Source organism: Protopterus annectens, chromosome 12.part0 (assembly GCF_019279795.1).
Source record: "Protopterus annectens isolate FY-2018-M chromosome 12.part0, PAN1.0, whole genome shotgun sequence".
In the NCBI taxonomy this organism is placed as follows: domain Eukaryota; kingdom Metazoa; phylum Chordata; order Ceratodontiformes; family Protopteridae; genus Protopterus; species Protopterus annectens.
In genome coordinates, this window is record NC_056746.1 from 21,090,006 (window position 1) to 21,112,418 (window position 22,413).

Here is a 22,413-nt window from a genome sequence, read left to right on the forward strand (position 1 = left end):
ACCCACCTCGAACTTCTAAGTGCAACCCATTATTAATATTATTGGGGCAGTGCAGTGGTGCAGCAGTTAACATTGTCACCTCAAAGCAAGAGGTTCTGTAGTTCAATTCTCGGATGGGGTGCCTTCTGTGTGGAGTGTGCATGTCCTCCCTGCATTTATTTGTGTTTCCTCCAAGTAATCCAGTTTCCTCCCACATTCCAAAGGCATGCATCTCGAGCATTTCTCCCAGGCCTCCGCTGAAAATAGGCTCTGGCCTAGTCGGACTTTCCTGGTCAACAAATGTTAAATAAATAAATAAACATTACTTTTATTATTATCATTACCTAAGCTTGCACAAAACTTCAACATTTGATTTATACAATAGCAATAATAAGGTTCTTTTATACACTTGAGCATCCCTGACTTTGCTGAATTAGTAGATATGTCAGAGATGCTGGCAAAGAAAAAAGATGGTTACCAAACAAATGCTACAAACAAAATAGAAATTTAAAAACATATATTTCAAAGGACATAAAGAATGAACAAAGTAAAGTGGGTGAGTTACAAATCGTGTGTGGGAATGCAGCAAATAAGAGAGAAAATAACAGCTCAGTTTGTTCATACAGTGTGAGACAGTTGTAGCATAAAAAACGATGGGCCAGATTCATGAACCCACTACACTGTGTGTACACTAAGTTTAAATGATCTGTATTCAAAAACATCTTCAACATATTTATTTTTTGTGCTGTTTATTCACTCAGAAAGATTACATTGTGTAGGTATAGTCTACATTTTGTGATAATCTTTATGAAACCCCCCTCAATATTTAATATTGCAAGAAAATCAGTAGGAAAACTAAAATTAGGAGGAAGAAGGTGGGCGTTAGACTTGTGTTGTCTATTCACAAAGAACGATGTACACTTAGTGTAGGCATTCATGAATCTAGCCCTGTGTTCTACCTAAGGAAAGGCAAGCGTAAAATGCAAGAAGCTAAAGTATTTTACCAGACAGTATGAGTTCAAGTAGAGCAGCAACACAAAACAGACAGTACACATAACAGACACACTGATGCGAAAACATAGTATAAGTGATTATGTATACAAACTGCATCCAAGTAAAGAAGTGAAACAGACAATAAAGTAACTAAAGATTATGAACAGTGAAGTAAGAATTTTACCAGACTCTCCTATCTTAGTACACAGAACAACAAAAGACATATTTAGAACATTAAAGCCACCGTCAGAGTTGCAATATGCAAATGTAAATATATATGCTGGAATTCAGAAGTACCATTGCCATGAATGGTTACTTAGAGGAAGATGCAAAAGTAAATGAAAAAACAACTAGAGTGACTTCTCAAGAGTTTGAAGAAAAAAAGATTGTCTTCACAGTCACTTGTATGACAATGATATCAACGGAAAAATACAGAAAGGATAAAGTAACAGAAAATACAAGCATAACAGAAAAATGTGCAGTGTAGAGTGAAAGAATAAGAAACAAAAGACCAAAAATGTTAATTTAACAGACCAAAATGATTCATAATTAAAGTGGTTCTACCTAGATTTTAGGATTACAAGATTTAGCCTGGATTGCTGCATATATATACACACACACGCACACACACACACACACACACACACACACACACACACACACACACACACACACACACACACACACACACACACACACACACACGTGGGCGCATGCAGACGCACACCTCCCCCACACAAAATGGGTGTATTACATTATAGCTCCATAGGAGGTTACTAGGCTAGTGGCCCTACAGCCTTTACAAGCTTACCCATGTTAATCCCAAGTATCCCCATTTGTTCTTTTTGGGTAGTTCACAGAAAGAATTTATGAAGACAGTCGGCCTATGATCAACACTAGCTATCCCTGTCCATGAGGGACATGGGTGCCACCCCAGGGGTGAATTTGTGATCTCCCATCCAATTACCTAGGTTGCGTTTGAATAGGGTCAGTGAGGAGCTCTGTTTTACATGAACAGGAAGTCTATTCCAGAGAAGCGGCAGTCTCTGGGAGACATATCTCTCTCTCCAGTGTATTATGTTAATGTCACAAGCTAGGTTGAGATCCCTAGAGCAAGTGTCTCTTCTGTCATTTGACTTGCAGATGTGTAGCATTTCCATTAGAGCAGGGTTGGAGATTGCCCTACAGGCCAGGCACACATCACCTCTCAGCAACCTATAAGATACAGAGTAATGTGACTGGACTTTCAGCCTTTGCATGTAGGTTATGGTTTGGAGTCCCTGTATTTACTTAGTGAGAAACCTGTGTGGTCTCTTCAGCTGCTGCAGGTGCCTGGTGAGGTACATGGAAAAGGGTGCATTATACTGTATTAGTGGTCTGATGAGGGTTGAGTACAGTGGAGTTATAACATCCCTTGAACTGGATGATGTGCCCTTGTTTATGAGTTACGCAACATAGAAAGCTTTCCTTACCACTGTGGAAACCTGGTGGTCAAAGTTCAGATTGCTATCAAACTATGTTCCCAAGTCTCTCACCACTGGGTTGGAAATCGGGGGGGGGGGGGTTCTGTCAATATTGTAATTTGTAGGGAATTCCATTTTGCCAATGGAAATAATAATGGATTTTTTGCATTTATCTGGCAGACTTTCACAATGATGTCAGAGTGGGGAATTGTGTCATAAGCCTTGGCAAGTTCAAGATAGGCAGTGTGCACTATCTTACCTTCATCCATGGCTTTGGTGACTTTATCAAAGAAGTCCACTAGGTTTAATAAGCATGATCTACCCTTAACGAAGCCAAACTGGGTTGGGTCCAGTCTTTGGAGGCTGCCTATGTCCTTGTTGATAAGGTCTATGATAATTATTTCCATGGCCTTGCAGATGAGGCTGGTTAGACATATGGGTCTGTAGTTCCCAGGGTCTGTTGATGGCCCCCACTTTGTGCAGGAGGATTACTGTTGCTGTTCTCCATTCTGCAGGAACATAGCCAGTTCTCAAGCTATGATTAAAGAGAACGCCAAGTGGGTCCACTAGGTCTTGTTTAGATTGTTTAGTAAATAACCTGAGACATTATCTCATCCTACTGTGGCATTGTTTTTGGCCTTGGCAAGTGCAGAGATGACCTGTTCTCTAAGGATACTATGCAGAAGACAGGTATGCTTTGGAATATGGTAGGCGGGAATAGGGGGGTGAAGTTTGTGCTGAATCTCTCAGCTAGCAGGTTGGTGATATCTTCTGATGTAGTATGATTGATCCTATCTACAACTAGTTTGGCACATAACTGGGCATTCCGTTTTAGATTTCAGATGTAATTAAAGAATGTCTTATGATTATCCCTGGCTATGGATGTGATTTTAGTTTTGTAATTTGCTTTAAAAGACTTTACAAGATTTCTAATTTTCTTGTTTAGGCATAGGATGGAGCTTTTCCTCTGCAGAATGATATCCCTCTTACATTTGGACAACAGCTTCTTCCTCTTGTTATATATTTGAAGTCTACCCTGGTGGCTTGTTTCTATGGGAAGACCTAGTTGTGATCCAGTCAGGTACAGCAGAGTTTACCTAGTTTCTTAAGTGTTTGAACAGGGCATTTGTGCACACTTCTGCATAGTGATCATTGATGTATGCGATTGCGGGTGGTATGAAGCTTTTTATACCATCGCCTAGTAGGCTGTAGTTAGCTTTGGTAAAGTTTTTTATAATTTTTGTGCCTGTGAGGGTGTCAGTTCCAGCCCTTATTTCAAATGATACTGATTTGTGGCCTGACCTAACCAGGGAGAGCATCACACATGGGGAAGTACAGTGACCCCTCCCCGCGTTGGTGAGTACTATGTCCAGAATACTAGATCCCCTAGTGGGGGTGCAGACTATTTGTTAAAGAGCATTTGTGTTAACAAAGTCCAGAAACCTCTGGGAAAGTTTGTTTTTGTTTGTGTATGTCCCCCAGTCTATGAAAGGATAATTAAAATCTCCCATGGCTAAGGTGTTGGGCTGTATGGTGAGGGATTCCAGCAAATTGAATTAGGCGGTGTGCTTATCCTAGTGCACAGTGGGGGATGTGTAGCTAGTAATGATGTGGTATAGTACTTTTCCAATAGTTAATTGGACATGGAGTAGTTTGAGAGAGTCATGCTATCTGACCAGCCTCAAAGTGTATTTGGTTTTAATGAAGATGGATACACTTCCAACTTTGGCTCCTTCATGCTCATTTTGAGGTCTAAATGTGCGGAAGATTTTGTAGCCTAGCATGGCTGGGATACTGTCAGCAGCCTTGAACCATGTCTCAGTAACTGCACAGATGGCAGCACCCTCTAAGGTGAGGAGTGCTTCTAGGGAGTGCAGTTTCATGTTTAAACTCCTAGCTTTAAGCAGCATGACCCTGAGTTTGTCTTGATTAGATTTTGTTACCTTGGAAAATTTGTTGTTTTGACATTGCCTTAAAAAGGCACTATGGGGGAGACAAGGGCCTTTGCCAGTATCTGAAAGCCTGGGGGGGGGCAGGTGCAGACCATTTCTTGCAATGCAGCAAGGTCTGTCTACCATATCCTCCCAGGCTAACAGATACTGGATCCCATGGACTGACACCAGAAGCTGAGCCAATTGTTGAAGTCAATCATTTTTTGTTTATATTGTGGCATCATCCTGGTCGAGGGCAGGATACTGCTTAGGGCTAGGGACATACCTGTCTGGGACACATCATCAGAGTTCCATCATGTCTCTTTTCATATAGTCCAGAGAGGTATGTTTCAAGTCATTCACTCCAACTTGGACCGTGACAAGGTCATAACAGTACTTGTTGAGTGACTTGAGTGCATACATGATTTGTCGGATCCTGGCACCTGATAGACAGCTGACCGTGACCTTCTCCTTGTCCAGTCTGGTGAGGGGGACATCTCTTTGTCTCACTATGTAGTTGCCTATGACCGAGACATTTAATGTGCTTGGTCTTAGGGGCTTATTTGTTGAGACACAGGTGTGTGTGTGTGTGTGTGTGTGTGTGTGTGTGTGTGTGTGTGTGTGTGTGTGTGTGTGTGTGTGTGTGTGTGTGTGTGTGTGTTGATATGTGTAGTGGTTTCTTTTTCCTTAGTGGTGAGTGTGGTGGTGTGCATTTGGGAGGCCTCTGTTCTTTTGTTATGCTTTCAGTGAGTACCTCCACATATGTGGGTTTATGTGTCATGACCATATTTTGTGTGAGAGATGAGGTTTGCATGAGAGGTGAAGCATGTGTGCTGACAACCTGTTTGATGTCTAGTTTCTCTTACATGAGAGAATTGACTCCAACTCTACAGTGTATTTGCATTTCTCAAAAAAATCCCAATCCATGTTAGGCAGAACCCCTCAATGACCCTCTTTAAGAGAAATCTTGTCGAGTGGATGGGAAATCGTAGGTTTACCCCTGGGATCTCTTCTGTGTCCCTAATAGACAGAGGCACAGTAAACTAACCTTAAAAGGGCTATCTTCTGTGACCTACTATACAGAGACACAGTCAACTAATCTAAAAGGGTGGTGAAAGCCAAACACACTCTAGCTAGGCTTATAAATGCCCTAAGGCAGATAGCCTAGTATCAACCTATGAACCTATGAACATAGGGTGTTAGTTTGTTTTAGGAGTAAATGGTTGTCAGTATACATGAATCAGTTGCTACATTGCCTCAGGATGCCCATATCAATCAAGCTGGCAGGAGAAAGAAATTATGGGAAATTGCCCGTCCATTGTGGCAGGATGTTTCTGAATGTTATATTTGAGAAGGAAGTGGGTTAGCTGGGCTTAGTCACAAAAAGCAAAAATGAAGCAGAAATTCAATTAAATACAGTTAACAGTGCAGTGCTGGCTTAAAATATACTAATGTTTCGTTTTTTTTTTCAGTGGATGCCTTGGATTTCTGTGCAGATGTACTCCAGACCTCTGGCTAAAGTTTCCAAATGTTGAGCAGCTCTGGTAAACTGAGTGCAAACCCATGCAAACATGAGGTTTATATACAGGCAAGTTTAAACAGTTTTAACACAACTATCAATGGGAAGGTTCCAAACTGATCCTATCACCAGCATTCCCCAACTCAGATGGGTCCTGAGCTACACACTTTTACCACAAGGCTGCAAGGAGGCCCTCTTAATGTAAGATGGCTGTTTTAAGAGCACAGTGATACCAAACAGTCTAGATTCAGCAGGTCTTAATCTAGACTATTCTATGTAAGGCAAGGAAACACAATTTCTAGATGGGAAAGAGTAACGGAGAGTCACTTAAAGGTCAAAGTGAGAGTGTTTAGTAGTATAGTATTAGATGACCTGCAGTGGTATCATCCTCTGCACAAACTGGCAGCTCCCTCTGAGCAGCTGTGAACAGTGCAGGACTATGGAGAGCATTTCCTGTAGAGGATTTTGAACCAGAGAAGTTTGCTTATATGCAAGCATGGGGAACCATGTTTGCTCGATCACACAAATGTAAGGCTTTTACACCTTCAAAATGAAAGACTTTTCTAAATTTAAACCCTCTGTCCAATCAGATAAAAACATAATAAGCTGTTGACCAGCAGTTCCCACCTTGGATGGGTTGAATTTAGCTCTCTGCTCCCACCAGAGTGCAAAAGAACCCTCACAATGTAAAAGAGACTGACTTTGAACTCAAGTGAAGTAACAGATGCTTTAGAACAGAAGTAAGAATTCCTGCAATATCAGGAATCCTTGGAAATAAGTTCACTAACCCTGAAAAATGTTCACTACACACAAAAACTTTCCAAAACTTAGAAATATTTTGGCAGACTAAGAACAGCTTTTGCAAAATAGTGTTAAAACAACCTAAGAGCAGTACAGAAACAAACAGATGGAGTTTCTTTAACAACTGCAGGCTAAAAAACAGTGATAAATTCAACAAAATAAATAAATGCAGCACAGGAGTTTTAAAGTATCAGTGAAACATTTAGAGTAAGTGCAAAAAAAAATACTTATATCAGCTTTGTAGGTCCAGATGGTTTTAGAAGCAAAAATCCAAGTCTTTCAGTTAAAGATGTCCAAGGCAGGCACAAGGCTAAGAAACGTCATATAATCAGAAAACATGTAAAACTTTCATCATCTAAAACATATTTAGTCGAATTACATTTCATCTAAAACTATGCATACAGCAAATATTCCTCCAAAACTTGGGGTAATCTTGGGAGCCTCTGTGTAGTAAATTGGTTACAATTTGTTTGAGGTGATAACCATCTGTGTTACCTCCGAGTGGGTTTTGTGCCAGATTAGAACCATAAAGTAAATGATAAATCTAAATTATATAGGCTGGTGGTAATGCATGGACCTTGGTTTATCTGTAAGCCTTAGTCCCACTTGGTACGCTATCTATGGGCCTGTTTTTTTGTGTCAAGGGTCAGATTTAATTTTCTGTACCCTTTGTGGATGAAAAAAACATTATTATTTCTGCAGGATAGGCCAGGCCAGTACCAGGAAAAATTGCCAGTGAAATTAAAGCTTGGATCGCTGTGTGACACATACGTGCAGATTCAATAAACCCTACATGAGACGCTAAAACTGTGTGTGTGTTGTGACATGATGCGCACATGATAGCACACTGTTTTGTATTAATTAAGTGGGTTTACATAGAGCCCTGCAAACAAGGTAAACACCATGACATGCTAATTACAGCATAAGCAACAAAAATGTATGCTAATCAACCAATCCAAGATGGAGGAGCTATTCAACAAGTTATAAAGCAACTGTGTAGACTCAGTGCTGGTTTTCCCAGTGAATTCCAAAACCTATTGGAATACAGCCACAGAAAGGAGTCTACACAGAAACAATGTTACGGACTGCTGTTGCTTTAATTCATGTATATGTGCTACAGGCTGAAGTCTATGCTGCTGCTAATAGACCAAGGCTAAGAAGGAGAAGAGTTTTCAGACCCTGGGTAACATATCACAACCTACATGATGTGGAAATTGCAGAGTGCTACAGGTTAGATAGAGACACATTAGAGGAACTCTGCATCCTCTGTGGTCCTCATCTCAGACCAACCAGCAGGGGACATGCCGCGGGTGCCATAGGCATCAGCATCCAAGATCCCCTATCAATTCCTGAATGCTATGCTGCAATATACCAGTGACGACATATATTTTCCCCATACACCTGAAGACAGGGCCACAAATATACAGGAGGTCTACCCTGTAGCACTCTACCCTGAAGTACTTGGTGCCATAGATCATACACGTATAGAAATCAAAGCACCACCCGGGGAACAGGGAAGGGTCTACAAAAACAGAAAGGGCTTCCACTCCATTAACTGCCATGTTGTGTGTAACACTAAGGGAATCATCTTGAATATATGTACTGGCAGCCCCGGCAGTTACCACAACTCACATATCTGACATAACTCCCAACTGTATCAGATGTTCAGTAGGGGTGATATCCCACAGGGTCATTTACTGGGGGATGCAGGTTATGCACTGGAATGGTGGCTGATGACACCCATCAGAAATGCACACAGCCACTGAAGTACACCATAATGACACACATGCTCAAACCAGAAATATCATAGAGCATATTTTTGGGCTGCTGAAGTCGCGGTTCTGGTGCCTAGATACATCTGGGGAGCTCTGCAGTACAATCCATGTGCATGTGCTGAAATCTACACTGTCTGTGCCATGCTTCACAACACCATCCTGAGAAAACAGCTTCAGCAGGATTAACAAGGGGAAGGGGCACACATTACACATTCCATCACCACTGGCAAGGTCACCACAGCCACATGCAGATGAGGATTCAGAGGGGGGAACCAGCAGCTGCTGTGGGTGTAAGCAGACATAGTTGTGCTCAAGATGCCCTTGTACTACCTAAGAGGCAATGCATAGCGCATTCACTCACTATCTAAGGGGCTAACACCTTCATCCTACGTACATATATATAGTGACATTGATGCCATGCAGTCCTCACAACCTTTACCTACCCATGTAATGGGTGTGTACTTCTAACATCAGGCAGTGTCAGCCCTGAACTAAAACTATAGCAACTGCCAGATTTACAAGATAAGTGTTGAACCTGGAATAGAACAAAAAATGTGTAATGAAAGAAATGAATAGCATAGCCTTGAGTACTTTTACTTGGTAATGTAAGTAAGTAAAAGGTGGTTGATTTTTACAGCAATGACTTCAAGATGTGACAGCAGTGACATATGTGAGTACATGTGTCTTCTATTAAGTAATAGGCATCAGGCATCAAAGATTCACACATTCACACCTCTCAAAAGTAGTGATGGTCACAAAATGTTCTCAGTTTGGCCTCATACTTTTGTACTGGCAAATCATTAAAGAGAGAAGTTAGAAATTAATTACACATTTTTCAGTTTCAGACTTCATATCCTTCAGAAAAAATCTTAAAAATACTAATGCAAAAACAAATTAATTCTATCAACTGTCTCTAACTTTGTAAGACCAAAATATTTAAAAAACAGACAGTTGTAACATTAACACTTGTGATGAAAGTTAATAAGGCTGTGCATCTGTGAAAGTAACATGCCCTGACCAAAATGCCTATGCCCATCAGTAAACTTCTAAGGTGTGCATACAGATAAAAGTAACATTTGGTAATGCATATATAAAAATATTTTTCTAATTGACACCTCAGCATATCCAGTATTGAACTGAAAAATGCAATCATACCTTATGATCAGTAGTCTTCTGTGCAGATAAACCTAAAGTAATAGCAATCTTCAACTGTGTTATCCACATAAACAAGACTCTTTACCTTCAGGTTCCCTAGCTACATAGTTACCTTTTTTTATAGTGTAGATTCAGGGCTGTGAGCATGGTGAAGATGCAAATGAGGTATTGCTGAATTCCAAATTAATGACTGTGTATAACAGATGTAAACTTAGTGCAGGCACTTCCTCAGTGTTTGTTGCTAATGGATTTCAACTGTGAATTATTACTGGTAGGAGAAGGAAAATAGAACAACAGTTCAGACACCATTACCTCCAGTGGATGTGTCAGCCAGTGTAGACTTACAAAGTGTAGAAGTAATTGTATCAATGTTTTAAAAGTAAGCAGCACACATTTCTCAGTTTTTGTTCAGTAACATATAACCTCCCCTGCATTGGTTGAAAATTGTATATTATTGCCATTTAATATTCACTGACATTTTAAGAACAATGATACAAAATGCCTTACAGACTGCATGTCTCAGATTACTGCTCAGATAATAGGAGATTGAACATCATACAGAGATAAGACAGAGCTGCATTTCTTCGAATAGTCAGAAATTGTTGTGTTCACTCATTGCACTACATCTGAAATTAATATGTGTACAAACAAATCAGAAGTGTACAAGTGCCCTATGTCTTCTTGATATTGTGAATGATTTTGTACTTGCTTGTATGCACAATGATTTTCCTTCTCTGCTGCAAAGCTGTTTCTGTGGCAAAGAGGTTTTAGATACACACTGTGTTTTGAAGGTTCGTTGGTGTGAGAGTTCAAATACAGACTTGTGCAAAAATCTCTCATGTGTAGTAACATATATTTTGTAATGTTGATTATTTTATAGATTTCTTTCTTCTTTGATAGTCAATACAACAACTACACCTGTGAATCACCTGTGTGTGTAGCACATATGCTAATTACATTGATCCACACAGCATATACTATGCATAGATCAGGGTTCAAGTCCTACCTTTGTCTTTTAAGGAGGATACCAAATAAACACTGATCACAAGGCTAAAATAGATTTAGCCTTGCTTAGCTCATTTGTGTGATGCTTGCCATCATGTAAATTTGGAGTAATGGCCCACACATGAAGCAGTCAGAACACCTGCAGACAGGACACAGACATTCTAATTTAAAAAATTATACATGGTTACATTTTTGGCTTTCCATTGCAGAGCACTGCTTATTGATGGTGCATGGCAGTTAGCAAGCTTCCCCAACACCTGCAGGCTTAGAACACCTTCAGAAATAAAGCAGACATTAGACAATTTCAAAACAGATACATTGTATCAACTGTGTTGAACACCACACAATCTATGTGGCATTGTGTGGTAGTTAACACACATATGTTAATAATGAATAGTGAAATATGCAACTGTTATTTAACTATTCCTGTTGCAACAGGTGTAAGTATAGGATTGTAATGCAGATGGTCTTAGGTTCTAATAAAAGAAGATCAAGATATTTTTACTGTTGTTACAGTTCAGTTTATAGTAATGAACAGGAAAATATCCAAATGTTATTTCAATATTCCTGTGGCAACAGGTGTAAGTGTAGGGCTGCCATACACCTGTTACTGGGTTCTAATACAGGAGATTCCAGACATTTTTACTGTTATTCCATTTCTCTTTATACTAAATATCACTTATAACAATTTAAACATAATTATAAATAACAATAACTATGCATAGCAGTGGAGCTCATATGAATTATATGTATGAGGGATAAGACACCCTTACTGTGTTTTGAAGGTTCAGATGTATGACTGAGAGTATACAGACTGCTGTGTTTCTGTAATCATAATTGTGTTCTCTGGCCTTGGATGGTCTTCAGACTTTAATAATAGTCATAAACACAGCAATGTATAAACCAGGACCTTGTCAGGTCACACACATACATGATTAACCCCTCAGTCTGTCGTGTGTATTTATATGTAAATAATAAATATGTCTGAGAAGCACCTTCTTCTGTGGCAAGGATGAAAAATCACTGCTGTGGAAGAAAATGTGTTACCCCTTATGTATAGGTTTGAATCCCATATTGTAAAAATGAATGTTATCAGTGTGTAAAGCCACACAAAAATGTGTCAGGTCATAAAATGTATGTCCCCAGTACGTCTGCAAAGTTAAATCACCTAACGGTTCCAGCAGCAAACAACTCTCAAACTAATGCCAAGTGTCAGGTAAACCTTCCAATTTCCAAAAACTGCTTTCCTCTCTGTTTGGCACTTTGCTCTCTGCTTAACATTGTGCAAACCAGTTGGCATTGTTGCTTGGGTTTGCACACTACCAGTAAATGCGACAACATGCATTGGCGGGAAATCGTTATTAGCTATTGCTGTGTTTTCTGGTTAGACATGTCTGGTGTTAGAAGAGAAGGTGGCCAATTTTGGGTGCAGATATGGGGTGTTTAGGAGTCCAAAATCTTTACTGGACTCCTTGTAAAGTGCCACAGCTAAAAGCTTTTGTAGGGGGACTATACTAGTTCCCAGTACAAGTCTGAGGCTTGGAATAGTCTGGCCAAGGCTGTATCCAGTGCGACTGACATTCCATGCTTTGGAGAACAGTGTAGGCACCACTTTAATGACATAAAAATGACTCTGTCATTGTTCATGTTGGTGTGAATGACCTGAGATGTACCTCCCTGGACTACATGAAAAGAGACATGGAAGAGCTCTCTGATCATGCAGCCCAGGCTGGTATGACCCTGACCCTGAGTACCATCCTGCCCTCACCAAGAATGATACCTCAGAATAAAGAAAAATGATCAATTTCAACAATTGGCTAAGCTTCTGGTGTCATTCAAAGGGGATCCAGTGTTTGTCAGCCTGGGATGACATGCTCGACAAGCCACGTTGCTTCACAAGAAACGGCTTGCACCTGTCACCCCTAGGCTTTTGAATACTGGCCAAGACTCTTGCTGCCCCCATAGTGCCTTTTTTAGGCAAGGCTCAAAAGTCAAACCCACCTCCGTAAACAGCACAATTAACAAAAAACTGAGGGTTATGCTACTCAATGCCAGGAGTTTAAATCTCAAAATGCACACGCTTGAAGCACTCCTCAGTATGGAGAACGTCGACATCTGTGCAGTAACTTGAAACCTGGTTCAAAGCTCCAGAGAGCACCCCAGCACTACCGGGCTACAACTCATACCACACGTTTCGGCCACAGAACATGGACCAAACACAAAAGGAGGGGGTGTATCCATATTCATCAAGTATACCTACACCTCCAGGTTAGTGGCACAGCATGATACCTCTGAGATCATCCATGTGCAACTAACATCGGGCAAATCTGCAATGCAAATTGTGGCCTGCTACATATCACCCTCCATGACCCAAGACCACCACTTCACCTTTCTGGAGACACTTGAAAACATGAAGGTCCTACTAAACACCGTGATATTGGGTGATTTCAATTACCCTACCATTCACTGGGAAAACTACTTGAGTACAAATTTCCAGGCCCAACGCTTCCTGGAATTCATCAACTCAAACACCCTGGATCAGCTGGTAAACTCCCCTGCCAGAGGTGAAAATATATTGGTCCAGGTCATCACCAACATGGGTAACAGATGTTCCACACCGGAGGACAACCCGTCACTAGTTAGATCAGACCATAAACTAATCACTCTGGATGTCCACACCCCACCACCACCCCCAACTAAGGAAACCACAGTAAAAAACTTTTCTAATGCAAACTTCACCTTACTTAAGACAGAGATGGTAAGTTTCACAGCCCCCACGCTAAAGGATAACACTGCCCAAGATGCAGAAACCTTTACAAATGCACTCTATGAGCACCTACAAGGATGCAGGGATTGTGCTATCCCTAGCAAAACCAAGACTCACTCCTCTAAGAGAAGGAAACCAATTTGGTGGACTCCTGCAATAAACAGGCTATACAATAGGAGGAAACTAGTTCAGAAAAAAAGCAAATCCCAAGAAGAAAAACATCCCTGATCAGTATCAGTAAGAAACTAAGGTCCCTCATGAAATCATCCAAGGCTAAATTCGAAAGAAAAATAGCCAAGGATTCAAAAGATAACCACAAAGCCTTCTTTAGCTATATTAAGAATCTAAGTGGCAACTCACAGATATGCACTGAACTAGTGCAAAATAGCACAAAATATACTGAACCTACTGATATTGCCAACATCCTGCCAGATAGATTCACTGCAAACTTCACCCCCCTCTCACCTCCAACAGGGCCCACAACAATACCGGAAAAGTGTAGTGTCCCAAAAATCACAGATGCACAGATGAAAACAGCCCTTTCAAAAGCCAAAAACACAGCGTCAATGGGACCAGATGGTGTCCCAGGCTGCATCTTGCACGAACTACAGAACGAACTAACCCCCCCACCTAAACACTCTGTTCAACCTCAGCCTCTCCACAGGCTACATGCCCAAAGAATGGCGCACAGCAACGGTTATTCCTCTCCACAAAGGAGGTGCCACAACTGACCCTGGTACCTATCGGCTCATAAGCCTGACTAGCCTGGTCTGCAAGGCTATGGAGCGCATCATCATGGAACTCATTAACAAAGACATTGGGAACCTCCAAACACTTGACCCGACCTGGTTCGGCTTTGTTAAGGGCAGATCATGCCTACTAAACCTGCTTGACTTCTTCGAGACAGTCACCAAGGCCATAGATGAGGGAAAGGTGGTTCACACAGCCTACCTTGACCTTGCCAAGGCTTTCGACACCATTCCCCTCTCGGGTATTACAGAAAAACTCATCAGCCTGAACATAAACCCCTACATCACGAGATGGGTTGCCAACTGGCTTACAGACAGAACTCACACGGTAAGAATAGCGGGCTCCAGGTCTGACTCTAAACCAGTCACAAGTGGTGTCCCACAAGGCTCAGTGCTGGGACCCCTACTGTTCGGCAAATGCTTCTCAGATGTACAGGCAAACACAGGAGGACTATGGCTAACCAAGTTCACCAATGACTGCAAACTGGGAGCCATAATTGACTCTCCGGCTGACACGGACATCCTCCAAAAGGGCCTTACTGAGATGGACACCTGGTGTCAAAGTCATGGCCTCAAGTTAAGAAAAACAAAACACCCACGAATTACCACATAGTTGGCAGCCCCCTTAATACAGAAGAGGTAATAAAAGATCTGGGGACCCAGGTCGATAGCAATCTCTCCTTTGACAATCATAGTGCCAAAGTAGTTAGGAAATCCTTCTATGTGGCCCATCTAATAACTAAAGGGTTCGCATCTAGAAATAAAGAGGTTATAGTGCCTCTCTACTCATAAGTCATTAGACCCATGATAGAGTACAATGCCCCATTTGGGATGAACCTCACAAGACACTTCCAACAGCTGGAAAGACCACAAAAGTACCTCACCAAGAGGATTACTGGCCTCAAACATATGTCCTGTGCAACCCGACTGAAAAAACTCTGGCTGTACTCAGTGGCATATCGCTTACTCAGAGGTGATCTCTGCCTGACTTACAAAGCCATGTCCAACTCAGAATTCATGGGCATGCTCCACCTAAAGAAATCCAAGTCACTGCGAGCCACGCGCTCTAGTGAGCTAAACCTCACCACAACAATAAATAGAACATGCTGGAGGGATAGATTCCTGTCACAGAGACTCCCCATGCTTTGAATCAAAATTCCAAATTACATCAGGCAGAGCCCCTCACTAACACTCTTCAAGAGAAACCTTGACGAGTGGATGGGTAACAGAAAATACACCCCTGGGATTACCTCATTGGCTCTGCTTGACAGAGGATCAGTTAATTAATCAATGGGGCGGCGAAAGCCGACACACTCTGGCTAGGCTTATAGATGCCCTCGGGCAGATAGCCTAGTACCTACCTATGAACCTATAAAAAGACACAAGAGGGATACACTCAACCAGTGGCTGGATGAGTTCTGAACTAGCAACATCCCACAGTTTTGTAAGTATACTAATAAAGAGAATTTATAGTAGATATAACACTAACTATAGACAAAATTGGTATGCATAATGGTCTTCTGTTCTCTTCTTTTCACAGCTAATGCAGAAATAATTGCGAATAGGGAAGCCCATGCTGAGCATCTAAAGAGACTGAGGGAAGCAAGGGGTATGTATGCAGCACAAGAAAAGTATTATAGTAGCTTTTAAATTAAAACAAAACCTTTTTCTTTTTTATACAGTTGTAGCAAAGTAAGCATGCATATCCTAACTGTAAAAGCAACTGACCCAGAGACTCCCCCATACTGTGGAATAGACTGCCTATACATGTCAAGCTGAGTGCCTCTTTGGCCCTCTTCAAAAGGAACCTTGACAATTGGATGGGAGATAGGAAATTCACCCATGGGAACATGTCAGTCACCCTGCTAGACAGGGGACTAGGGAAGTAAATATTCTTGGAAGAAATAGCCATGGAATTATTATGGCTAGGCTTGTATAGGCCCTAGGGCCGATAGGCTATTACCAACCTATGAACCTATGCATGTTTCAGTCTGTAGCACAAACCAACTTTAGGAGTCAAGTGTAAGACTGTAGTCAGACATTGTGGCTTCAAATATCACAAGGAAGAAGTATAAAAATAGTGCAATCCTTTAAAAAATATTACATAAATTAAATTCTACACAAGTGCATAATTCCCTGCTCTTTAATTTGTTTAATTGAACCAAACATATGTGCAATATATGCACATTGCAAGGATTAATTTGAGCAATCCGTAATTATAGTCTGTAGTTGTTAGAAAATATATTTAAATATAAACTTTCAGATAAAATAGTTGTATTATTGTGATAATGCATTCTATGTCTTTTTTCTCTCACCCCAACCCTTATCTCATTTTTTTCTGTGTTTCATCAAAACAGTTCTATGGCATCCATCTCCAACAAATCACAAAATGCTTTACAGCACAGGGAGGTAGGCCAACTCCAGTGGGTCAGCCTGCCCCAATTCCACTGGCTCCAGCACCGACACCTAGCACATCTGGGACTCAACCTGGTAGTACTGACTCTGCTGCCGCTGCACTATCTGCCCACTCAGGTAGCACTGCACTGGCATCTTGTGCTGTAGTACCAACTGGGAGTACTGGCAGAGGTAAAGATTTTATCACCCACCAGGAGATGCCAGGATTGGTGCATATGGTCATGCATAGAACCATTGGTGCATGCCTATGTTGGATGGAGAGGCTGTTCTCCCTCATGGTCTGTAGGAGGAGGAGATGTCAAGCACCCCAGCAGCCAACAGCATAAGGGGAACACTGATTACAGTCCTGCAGGTGAAGACTAGATTCTCACTGTCCCAATGTTTGATGGGTATGGACTTCTGTTGTTCACTTCCTAACTCCAATCATGGTGTTCAACCTTTTGTGTCCCTCACCATCCCTGTGTCTTTTCTTGTTTATCCTGCTTGTTTGTATCTGCTTCCTCACCTACCCTACTTACCAGACCCACAAATACCTACATCTCTTACCCAACATTCCTCTCTTACTGAAGTTAAAAAAGGGCACCTCTCAAAAAAAAAATCATCCCAAACATAGCTCTCCATTTCACACGTGTCTTCTTGATACACTTGATTCAGTACAATTGACTCTACAACATGATTGTGTTGTAGTCACCCCTCTTTGTTGAGGTGACAGTCCAAATTCAGCTAATACTCTGTACCATATGTTCATGTTACACTGCTGAAGAAATTGATAGCTATGGTTCTATCCTACCTCCCTCCTGCACATTGCTATATTGCTTTTCTTTGTTTTTCCCCCTGTTGCCCCCATTTTACCACTTTCCTATCTACCCCATTATAACACCTTTAATCTGGTCAAAAAATAGAATCACACACAACACAGATAAATAACAAAAAAAGCAATGTTGCCCTTTACTTTTTTGGCCTCTGTGTTTGTGTGGAGTTTGGCATCATGCACCAATGCCAAGCAACAGTGAATGGGTGTAGTATGGTTACCTCCTCGCAGTGCCGCTTAAACGTGCTGTGCTAAAGTAACACACAGTGAATGAGTGAATGTAGTATAAATAATTATTTCATAGCATCAGCACTACTTATTTAAAACTGTTACATATATTTGGATTCGATCCGTATATCATCTGGGCTCCCAAAAAGTGTCACTACATATATACCTGCTTCCACAGAGTCAGCTAAGCAGCAGGTGTGTTTCATACTTTCAGTACTCACTACTCTGATGATTTTATCAATGAAGCTTGCATGTGGTCACCGCTTAACTACGTGCAAACAGGGAAAGCAGTATAAATGTGTATCTTGCATGTGCAAACACTTTGCCATCCATTGTGCAAACCTGCTGTTCTGCTATTGCACCTTGCAAAGTGGAAAATAGCATATATTACTTTTGTTTACTGTCCATTTAGTATTTATGCTATGAAACTTCATATGAAAATACAAACAAAAAAGGCACTTTCTAAGAACATAACACATATTTACAATGCAGCCATCTGTTACCTTCCCCCATGCACTGCAACCTTGGTCTCTCAGTACTTGTTCACAAATATATCAACTAAACTACATAAATAAATAACAAATTTTTTCTTGTATACCTTGCACATTGTTATAATGATAATAAAAATTCAGATATTCCAGTACTTGTAATAATGTGGATATCTGTTTGCATATAGTTTGTAAAGCTGTCCATTAAAGTATACCTACATATTGGAAACAACAGCAAATACTACACATTGCACACTCATCATTCTGGCAACATGCAGAAGTTTAATATCTTGACAGTTGGACATGTCTAGCTATCCATTTTATGTAGGCCTCTCCAACCTCTAGTGCCGATGTCATCCACTATAAATTGTCCTGCAGCCTTGTAAAGTCAGATTTGTGCTGTGGTGCTTGTGTAAAGTACTGAGGTCTCTAGTTGGTGTACATAGGCAAGGGGTCCTAATTTTACTGCAGTCAACTGGTGTGTGTGTGTGTGTGTGTGTGTGTGTGTGTGTGTGTGTGTGTGTGTGTGTGTGTGTCTACTTGGAAGAGAATAACTGAGTATCCTTTGTTGCCACTCCAAACCCATGGAGCACCAATATTTTCACAGTTGCATATGCCTACACATCTATTTCATGCAGGCCTCCCAACATTTTCTCTCCAGCATCCAGTGCTGATGTCATCCATTATAAATTATCCTACAGTCTTGTAAAAGTCAGACTTGTACTGTGGCTCTTGCATAAAGTACTGAGTTCTCAAGTCAGTGTACTTGGGTAGGGGTTCTGTTCTCACTGCAGTCAACTGGCATGCGTATGTGGGAGTGTGTGCATTTGTTCACTTGCTTAACATTAGAGAGAGCATTTTACACCAGCATGTCAGACACTGCTATTACCATCTTCCTCTCACCAGTCTCTGCTGATGTCATCACTTATAAAGTGTTGTCCAACACTCTCCAAGTCAGACTTGTGCTGTGGTGTTTGCGTTAAGTACAGAGGTCTCTAGTCAGTGTAGTTAGATACATAAGGGTTCTGTTCTCACTGCTGATATGTTTGTGCACTTACTTAATATTAAAGAGAGCATTTTACACCAGCATGTTGGACACTGCTGTTATCATCCTCCTCTCAACAGACTCTGATGATTTCATCAGCTATAGCTGTCTCTCAAGCTTGTTCTGTTAATGTCACAGATTAGGTTAAGATCCCTATAGTGAGTGACTCTTGTGCCATTAGATTTGTAGATGTGAAGCATTTCCATCATGGCAGAGTCAGAGACTGGCCTGTAGGCCAGGTGCAAGCCACCTCACCTTATATGATACAAAGTACAGTGGCAGGGGTTTCAGTCTATCCACACATGGCATTGCATGATTTGTAGGTCCTGTATTTTCTTGTTACTGCAGGTGTCTAGTGAGGTACAAACAAAAGGAAGTATTGTACCCTGTTAGCGTTCTGATGATGTTCAAGTACAGTGATGTTATAACATCCTCACACCTGGATATGATGGCCTGACTTATGAGGTGCACAATGTAGAAGGCTTTCCTTACAACTGTGGAAACTTGGTGGTCAAAGTTCAGATTATCTCCCTGTGTTCACAGGTATTATACCATTGGGTTTGAATTTAGGGGATGTTGTCAATGCTGTAATTAGTGGGGAATTCTATTTTGCAGAAGGAAAATATAATGCCACATTTTTAAATTTCGTTGTAGACCATGTGACTTTGGCACCAATAATTTACATTATCCCCTCCTATAATATGTAAAAATCTTTGGTGGCCTCAATGATTGCACCCAATATGCAATCATCAGCAGATTTTGTAAACCAAATGCAGTATACTGTAGCCTGGACTTCCAAGAAATAGATTCCAAATAGTAAAGGGCCCAGTACAGATTCTTGTGGTATGCCACTCGTAATAGCTCTGCTGGTACAGGTTGATTCACCAACTTTCACAGTATGTGTTCTGTCAGTGAGCCAGTTTGCTAACTATCTACTGACATAAGGGCTAATCACCAGCTGGGAGAGTTTCTCAATGATACCTGAGTGGAGGATTGTGTAAAACTCTTGGCCAGATCAACATAGGTGGTAAGCACTATTTTACCTTCATTCAGCCTTTTGGTGACTTTCTTGATGAAGTCTACCATGTTTAATAAGCACAATCTACCCTTAACAAAGCCAGATTGGGTTGGGTCTAGAGTATGAAGGTCACTTATGTCCTTGTTGATAAGGTCCATAATGATTCTTTCCATGACCTTACAGATGAGACTGGTTAGACTTCTATGTCCATATTTTCCAGGGTTGGTTGATGGCCAACCTTTGTACAAGGAGATCTGCTGGAAACAAGCTAGGTCTTAGGCTATGGTGACAGAGGATGGTAACTTGGTCTGCTAGGTCTTGCTGTAGATTGTTTAGTAAGTAATGCACACAGTACATACATAGCTGTTTGACAACAATGATAGCATGGGTTACACTTGTGACAGCATGGATTGTGACATATATATGCCCTGCATACCTGTCAACTAGCCTGGATTTCTCATGTCACATATAGGTATAGTAGTGTCCCTCCCAACACTTCCAGCAGATGTTACAGTGTCAGGACGGTGTGCTTGGTTACCCTCATAAATTGATGATATCTCATAATAATTGTACATGTGTCTTACTGCAGAAACAGCTATGGTTACTCACAATCACATATTTTATGTCATAGACATGGGATTACTGGTGGTATTATTCTGATTTTGTCCATGATTGTGCGTGCTTCAGTTCACTGTTGTCCATGAGCCTGTAACTATGTGTCCCACTTGGTGGAGACCTCTGCTGACATTACAGTCATATTCAGACAACTCATTTTCCAGAGCTTCACAATATGCATCTAACCCCTATTGTATATAACATCCCAGACAGATGTCCTCTCCATTGTACCTGTCAGGATGCTTATATCACAAAAACATCTTCTCCATTGTTGTCACATTTTGTGACAGTAACATAATATACATGTACAGTGTGCGGTCCATACTGTATCATGTCGCTATGTGATTAATGTTCCTGCTACAAATGTCTTCCTTTAAATGTCCTCCTCTGATGTACATTAAGATGTTTTGCACTTGTCCACTTTCCCTGTGTGTAATCCTACAATTCTTCTGTGTGCCCCTATTCAATACAAACACTTCCCCAATTGTTTATTTTAAATGACAGTCTATGTACCATTATGGATCATTTACACAACTTTTGTACAGGATGTCTGGAATGGGATTCCACAATACTCTGCACTGTATACACCATCCTGGACCATATACATTGCTATATTATTAACCCTGGTAATCACCATGGCATTCTGCTCAATCCTGCACACCTAGTTGGCCCATAGGTGAACAGGTCTACATGTTTGCTGCTATCCATGTTACTTTACATTGTTTTCTGGCTGGCAACACTGTTGCTAGCCACAAAACTACTCTTGTTTACATTTAAATATGGTGCGTTGCCTGAATATGTAATTACCGCCACTGCTCACTGTGCAAACACTTAAACTCGATGTAGGTTTCACGTGAAGTTTACACAGAGTTTACTGAATCCCCAGGATAGTGTTTTAACTGCCCAGCATTGTCAAAGTAGTGACTCTGTTCCTGCTGGTATTGTTAGGAGTTATATTAATAAGTGGATCCAAAGTTTTGGTTTACCATAGTTTCCATTTTTAGACATAGTATATGAGTGTGTGAGTAACTCGGGTAAGCTGTGCTTTTTTGCCTGCTCATCTGCAATGACAAGCATTTTTTTCCCCAGCTTGGAAAACTGCACAGGATATTGCTTGTCAGTCTAGTTATGGAGAAATTTTTTTTTAATGTTTGTAAATGAAGTGTGGAGACTTTTAAGATAATGTTGGTATTACAAATGATCAGAGGAATGGCACTTAATATCCTCCTTTTTTGTTTCAACCAGAGAATACTATTGCAGATAACATAGCTGTTATGGAAACTAAATGCATGCAAAACCTATTCTCTTAAACTAAATTCCCTGTTTTTTGTATTCCTTGCTGAATGTATCTACTAACTATGTGAAATGAATTAGGTGGAGCTTCATCTTTTCAGGGGTAACCCAAGAGCACTGTCCTGGTTAATTGACTTACAGTTCTGGATAAGTAATGCATGTTAGTAGAAAAATATGTTACTGCAGTAATACAACATCTCCCACAGCTGCTGTGAGCAGAGTACTAGAGGTAGTATTTAACCATGCAGCAGGTACAATATGCTGTCAGTTTTGTCTAAATCATATGCGCCAGGATATGCCATGCATGTTACCAGAAAATTGCCATTGCAGTTCTACATGTTGCATTTCATGTACTACATATAC

At 40.9% G+C, this 22,413-nt stretch overlaps 1 protein-coding gene across 1 annotated transcript in view; it reads right to left on the minus strand.

Annotated features, from left to right (window-relative positions):
- The window catches only part of LOC122816337 (periplakin-like), a 416,450-nt gene that overhangs the window by 196,266 nt on the left and 197,771 nt on the right, over positions 1 to 22,413 (minus strand). The window lies entirely within an intron of this gene.